Genomic DNA, 8190 nt, shown 5'->3' with positions numbered 1-8190 from the left:
AAAACATTAATTAGCTAGGCGGGCCGGTGTAAAAACCTTGGCGGGCCGGATTCGGCCCGCGGGCCGTAGGTTGGAGACCCCTGCACTACACTGTGATCACGAATTTCATGTTCGTTCAGTAACAAACAGAACTTCTGTAATGTAAGAGCGTTTTCATACCTAATTTTTAAGATGGACAATTTAGAAATCGAAGATTTAGCAATGATTGCAATACTACTGGATGAAGATGAAGCAGCAAAAAAAAAAGTAGTAAAAAAAGAAAACGAACCTGGGTTCATGATTTATGGAAGAAAAAAAATATTGAAGGAGAATTCACAACACTATACAATGAATTAGTAGATCACGAAACCAAGTTTTTTGAGTACTTTCGGATGTCCAAATATAGTTTTGATATTTTATTATTAAAAATTCAAGATGATATAAAAATACAAGACATTCATTGGAGGCTGGCGATAACTTCCATGGAAAGACTTGCAGTGATTATATTATTTTTAAAAAAAATGTAGGTACCTATAAAATAAATTCCAAATTAATCAAATTAGATTCATTATGTTACGTGGAACCTTGTTTCAAATTTTCAATCCTTAGCTATAAAAGTTAAACATTTTATAAATTTGTAAATTTTCAATTAAATAAATTTTGTCCAAATTTGAATTTTAAATGATTATAAAAAAAATTCGCGCCTATGTATTTTAAATATTTTCAAACTGCTATTATATTAACTTATTAGGAACCTTGTATTAAATTTTCAAGCTTTTTTATCCAACGAATAAAATATTATTGTCATTTACAAAAAAAAAAAAATTAAAAAAAAATGAAAATTGAAAATGTCTATTAATAATTTAAAAAGATTTAAAATTTTTTGAAAATTTTACCATGTTTAGAAAAAGCCTGTTTTTAAAACACACATTATGAAAAATTAATATATTTACCTCTATCTTATTAGAATATAAAAAAAAAATGTAACAACAATTTATAAATAATATATGTGCTCTAAATTATAGCTGTAGTATTAACTAAACAGTAAGTTAAAACGGAGCATGCATTATATGAATTAATATTTTATTTCAGATTTTTGGCAACTGGAGATTTATTCAAAACTATTTCTTTTAGTTATCGATTAGGCCATTCTACTGTTTATCAGCTAGTTATTGAGACATGTAGAGCTATAGTACATCGATTAATGCCTGAAGTCATGCCACCTCCAACTGAAGATCGGTGGAAACAAATAGCTCAAGATTTTTGGATGTTATGGAATTTCCCAAATTACTTAGAGACGATTGATGGGAAGCATGTCACTATTCAAGCTCCTCCAAACAGTGGTTCCAATTAATTTAATTATAAAAAAACATTTTCGATTGTTATACTTGCTTTGGTTGACGCACATAATAATTTCATAGCGGTTGTTGTAGGCTCATATGGGAAAAATAGTGATGGAGGCATATTAGCTCACTCAAAATTAGGAAAAGCCTTGAAAAACAACTCACTTGAAATTCCAGAATCTAAAACATTTCCAAGAACTAACACCAAAGTGCCGTTTGTTACAGTTGGAGATGAAGCGTTCCCTCTCAAAACCTATTAATTAGGATCGTATCCTGGAAAACAATTGGATTGCTTTGATAAAAAAATTAATAATTATCGTTTATGTAGACCTCGCAGAGTTGTGGAAAACACTTTTGGAATTTTGTCGCAAAAATTTCGTCTTTACAATCGGAGAATCCAATCTAAGCCAGAAAATGCAGATTTTATTATTTTAGAAACATGCGTTCTTCATAATTTTATTAGACGTGACTGTTGTGCTACAAGTTTCTTACAACACAATGATCATCCTACTATAAGCAGTGAACTACAAAATATACCTATGCAAGGTGGCAGTGCTCGTCAAGCAGCTTTCGAAGTAAGGGAATTATATAAAGATTTTTTTAATTCACCAGCTAGTTCTGTACTGTGGCAATATGATAAGGTGTCAAAATGAAATTTCTTATTAAAAAAAGTATAACATTTTTTACATTTTAGGTTACATTTTAGTTTTAAGTTATTACATATTATTATATAATATTTAATAAACTAATTAAAAAAATGTTCATAATAATATATACAATATACCCCTAAGTCTAAGAAATGTTAAGAAAAAAAAATAATTTGTTGCACTTATTGAGTCTATACTTACCTATGTACATCATTTTTATTATAACTAACCATACCTATTATATGTTACATATAATACGCATATTATAAGTTGCATAAATAAAAAAAAATACATAATCTTTTCTTCATTTACCGTAATATACCTACAATATAGTATGATATACTTTACAGTACACAATACACATTGGTTATAATTGTAGTTTTTTGTTTTTAAAATGTTCGTGGTTTTACGTTGGTACTACCAACTTGGTAGGTATAAATAATAAAAAATGTATAAATATAAATATTATAATATACAATATATAATATATAAATCATATTAGTACTATGTAATTACACTAAGTACTCCATAATATATACTTTTTTTTAATGATAAATTATATTGTTTTGAAATGTATTACCTTTTTATTGGAGATATTTTCCGATAGCTTTCCAAATAGTATCTTTGTATGTGCTGTCAATATATTTAGAATGAGACAAATCGTAGAGCACTTCATGCTCTCTCACAGCTTCGATCAACTTTTCGTTGTTGAAACAAAATACAAATTTTGAGGACTGTTGGTTTGAACAATCGTTGTTGTTTGTTACAACTGTTTGTAAACTAGAGTCGGTAAAGTTCATACGATTTTGGGGCACTATATTTTTGATCAGACCTGATCGAACCAGTATTGACTTGTACTTGCATGTACCGAAAATACGTCTCTGTATCAGTGCCATCCGACAAAACATAGTTTTGAACAAATAGAATCGGACGAGACGAATACGGAACGGGTACGGAACGGATAAATGTAAACGATAATATTAAATTTAAGGCATACAATGTAAAAAAGTTGGACACAGACCGGACGGTACGGATACGGACCGGACATGTATGAATTGACCTTTATACTACAGTCCGGCTCACGAAAAGTGAACGTTCAAGGTCGATGGGTGGGGTCCAAATATTCTCGGATCCAGGGCTTCTCCGTTTTGTAGTACCTACGTATCAGGCGTGTTTAATATTATTGTAATGTATATATTGTAGAGTGGTATACACACTTTAGAACATCGCGACAAACGGGTTTGATGATCACTTGTTAAAAACGGCCACAGGGATCGCTGATGTCAGCGTTCACTTTTCTTGAGCCGGACTATAGTCAAATATAACGGGAAAAATAATACTTGTGTGCATGTGACGTGTATAATGTACACATCACTCTACATCTACACTGTATGTACTGTAGTCAGGACTGGCTGAAGGTATAAAGCGACACTTTAGTAGGGGCGGAATTTTCAAAATTAAATCGTACATGGGTTGATAATTCAACGGAAATGTAACCAATTCTGATTAGCCTTAATGTATTCGTAAGCCTTTTATAGATGTTTATAATACAGGCGTTCCTCTTTTACGGAGCGTTAAATCGTAACTGAGACAAAACCGATGGTTAAAATATCGGCCCTTATATTGTTAAAATGATAAAAAAAATGTATATACGTAAAATATGTTGAATGTGTGTGCTTAAAATACAACCTAGATTGTGTTTCAATTCTGTTTTTATTAATTTTTACCAACTTTTAAAATTAAATTTTTTTGTTATAAATTCAATATTTTATGGTTTATTTTTATACTTTTTATACATTATGATATTATTTCAATTGTTTGTATACGATTGTTAGAGTTCAATTTTTTTAATAGTTTTAATTTTAATCAAATATTGAGAAATTGTATTCATAATTTTATACTTAATTAGGTAACGCACTCAACGTGTTAAACAACGACGATATGATACAACGCCATTTTGACATATCCATATTCGTCACCAACATCAATCGATATCAGAGATTATTTTCCTCAAGAACAATTTTATGTGGCAACAAACAGTCAATTTCAGTTATTTTGGCATTGGAAGGAAAAACATCAAATGTAGTTTACCGGGAAGTTTTTGAATAATTTATTAAAGTAAATTGTTGATTTTGTAAATTTCATTCGCATGTTTTTGATATGTCCATTGTATTTATCATATTTATGATACTCGTATGTTAAACATATAATTGCGATAATTGCCACTTATGTTTTATATTATTCATTGTTTATAAGCTTTCAAATCAATTTATTATTATTTGTGATTTGTATGTATTATGTTTGATTTAGTGTTGTTACGTTTTAAGAAACAGATCTGTAAGGGGCCGAAGAAAAAAATGGAATACACATAGATATATTATTATTGCGAAGCAATGAATAAATTGTGTCATTACTTCCTCTGTGATTGGAAAAAAACTTTACACGAATATAATGTTTAGTTATTTTAGAAATATTTTAGCCAGCACAGGAATCAGATAGACATATAACAATCTGGTTGTTAATGGTGATATAAGTCGAAAAACCATTTTCTAACAAAGTTTTTGAATTGTATTTAGTCATTCGCGTTTGACAATTCGTTTACGTTGAAAATTTACTTTTGACATTTGCTCAAGGCATATTTTTCAATACCGTTATCACTATAACGATAGTATATAAAGTTATAATTGCATAATTATATTTACGGAAGCAAACCAATTTACCACGATGACCAATGTCTGGAATTTGGATTTGCCGGCCACGCCAATGGATATGGATCCTGAGATCGTGGGCTTTGGACTGTGCGATATGGTGAGAGGAGAATATTTGAAAAAGCTGCACGAAACATTGGCTCAAAACCTTGGTGCGTTGATTCAGGGATGCCACGTTGACCAGCAGATAGAGAGCTACATTAACATGTGCATGGCCGAGATGGAGAAGGATGCGATCAGGAATTGCATGGTGGCCAATTTATACCGCGAAGGAATGGCGCGCATCGTACGTTTTTTTTTCGACTGTAGTTAAACCATGGTTAGGAATTGATAATGTTAATTTCCCGAATTCTATTCATGTATGCCAACGGAGCCGAGTGGAAGTGTTGAACATCAATCGTTTGAATTCATAAGAACACCGAAAACTTACAATTTTGACATGAAACTCCATTGACACAAAATCAATTATGCATACCAGTTTAAATAGTGAAAACAATATGCTGAAAATTGTTTATACTATTTGCAGATCAACGACGTAAAAATGAGCACAAATAACGGATCGATGCACAGTGCACTGAAGGCGGTTATTGTGAACGCAAACATCGATCTGCAAAACAAAGACATTCCTGCGGAAGCAAATGCGACGGTGGTGGTGGATCCCGGGTTTTCGTGCGTGGAGGGACGACCGATGGATGTTAAACTATCCGACGAATGCACAGACACTGTAAAGGGTTCGGATGAATTTAATGTTCCGTCCGTTGTTACCATGGCCAGTGAAGGAGCGATCCCCAAAACGCATATCGCATTCGGTAATCAGAGTTGCGCACTACTGCGCGTAACGTGCTTCGAGCAAAACGTGTTTGATCGTGTACAATTGTAGACATATGCGCAATTAGAGTAAACAATTTGGGGGGGTTTCAGCCCCTCCTATATATTTTTCAATCACTGCCTCTCAAAAACTTTTTCCACACTTCACCCTCAATAAAAAATGTGCTTATTGGAAGGCAAGTAAAACTTAAGAATAATAAATAATGTCATTTTTTGAGTACTAATCACACTTTTTTTTATTTATTAATATAATAATATAAATTTCTGAATGGTTTTTGAGAAGGGATTTCGAATGTTTTTGATGGGGCTTAGCCCCTTCAGCCACCCCTAATTGTGCCTATTATTGTAGACATCACGTGATTTTGACGATTTAGTCTTGATCTTATATGTTCATGCGAAACACCGTAAACCGTTCGTCGTGCCTACAACAGCATCTAATGTTTTCGCAGATTCGTATGACGAAAACGGAATATTTGCGATCGCCGTCGAAAAGTACAGGCGCACGGGTATCCGCCAGAGATCGGCGATCCCGGCCGCGTGCATCGACCCGACCACCATGCGACCTCGCATCGTTGACGCCGTACTCGCGAGCCCGATGAACAGCGACCGCGTAGCCGAGGCGTACGAATTCCGGAGGCGGCTGAAGGAGTTGCCCGAGGAGTTGCGGGTCCGCGTGGACGGAAAGCTCGACCGGTTCTTTCGGGACACCGCCGGAACGCAACACGCCTTTGAACTGTCCGAGCCCGAGGAGCAGTCTGTATCCTTCAAAAGGATCGTCCGGCTGGTCGTGGCTCGTATGAAGCCGTACTACGATGCCGGTCGAATCACGAAGACCATGTTCAAGGCCCTCGCGGAACTCGTATCGAAAAACTTCAGCTTCCACACATACGACCCAAGTAACTTTTATACATTTTATCCACGTCTTCCTCCCCAATCGAATCGATCACAACTACAAGCTTTATGCCTCTTCTCCCACTGCATAACGAGGATACCACCAACAATAATACGAAGGTGCATGAATCGTCTCTTGTGATCGTTGGGCTGGTCAAAGCGAACCAGTAAAACGATCTAGATGTGATTATGTGGACTTCGTTAACGGCCGGTTTTTATCGTTGAATTTTTCAGACAAAGAAACAATTGCGAAAACGGTCGACGGATTTTTCGCAGACAACACCGCATATATATGCCGATTCGAAGACATCAACGGACACTTCATTATGCAGTAGCTACTAGGCACTTTATAATTTTTTTTCAAGTCCCATTCGATACAGCTTTCACACCCTTATTTTTGGATTCATGTCTCAATATTACCATATTTTATGATGGATTGCAATTTTTCAACCGTTTCGCATTTACCACATTAGTTATAAATAATCTTTAATTTACATTTTATTTAAAAACTATATTAGCCAGTTGGTTGATTCATTAATTTATAAATTTTCATATTTAGTTGCAATTCATCTAGTAAAGTTTAATATGGTTCACTATTTTCGCCCGTTGGCTCTCCTTATTATATTTCTACAATAATGAACGATCACCGTTAAAACATTTTCTAATTTTTTTTTTTACATGTTTTTTATAAACTTCAACGTCATAGAATAAATGACCTATGTCATGTCAGTTTGCTTAATGTTATACTAATATGTAACTTGACGTTTACTTATATCTATTGATATTACATATATACGAGTACATAAACATTGTTATGGTTTATCTCGTTTTCCGTAAAAATGAAATTGTCTTAATACTTATAAGTATTTTTCAATAAAAATACATGCAGCCCCGGTCCTACATTGATCATGGTTCGTGGTGGTTGTTGAACTTCAAATTAGCTTAAAATCTGATAAGATAAGCACGAGTTTTACTCGAATCGAACAGTTTTTTCAGTCAATCAACGTTTGCATTCCGATAATGAATAAAGTAAAGTTAGTTAAATTTTATACCCGGTCCATTTTGTTCAGTCGTTTAATGCTCACGTTTTTCGATAGACGCTCCTTTATCTTTTAAAAGTTCAATGTACAATGTGCATAATGTTTAATGGACTTAAATTATTAAAACAAATTTGGTATCCCCATACCATCAATTATAGCCAAAAACGACTTCTTAATAATAACAAGCTTCAAGAAGTAAATAAAAACTACCATACAGTGGCCAAAACCCCAATCATTCAATCATAAAGTTGAAGTAATCATTAATAGACTTCGAATAGATCATTATTCGAAAATGTATCATGGCCGTCTTAGGAGAAGAGAAGAAGTAGTATTGTGCTAAACATGTGGCGAACTCCTCTCCATCAAACATTACCTCATCCACTGTTGAACTTACACAGAATCAAGAAATAATCATGAAATTCCTGAGAGCATTTACGAAGTTTTTGGCCTCAATGAAGTCTACATCAAAAAAATTATTTTATTTATTTAAGATATTTATTATTGTATTTAATAACCTCCCATAATTCAAATGTACCAATTAAAAAATATAAAAATGTACGCCTAAATTAAGTACGAATCTTGTATGCTAATAACTTTGGTAGTTATCTCAGCAGTACCATGAATAAAAAAAAAATTGTTCAGTAAAATAAGTAAAATTTATTCAGTATCTAACATAATTCTTAAAAATAGGAATTTTTTTTTAATTGGAAACTCAGTGTTCAGAAAAACGAGTTCCAAAAGAAATGGATTCCTG

This window comes from Sipha flava, unplaced genomic scaffold (genome assembly GCF_003268045.1).
Source record: "Sipha flava isolate LNK unplaced genomic scaffold, YSA_version1 75_pilon_pilon, whole genome shotgun sequence".
Classification (NCBI taxonomy): Eukaryota; Metazoa; Arthropoda; class Insecta; order Hemiptera; family Aphididae; genus Sipha; species Sipha flava.
Note: the sequence above shows the minus strand (reverse complement) of the source record.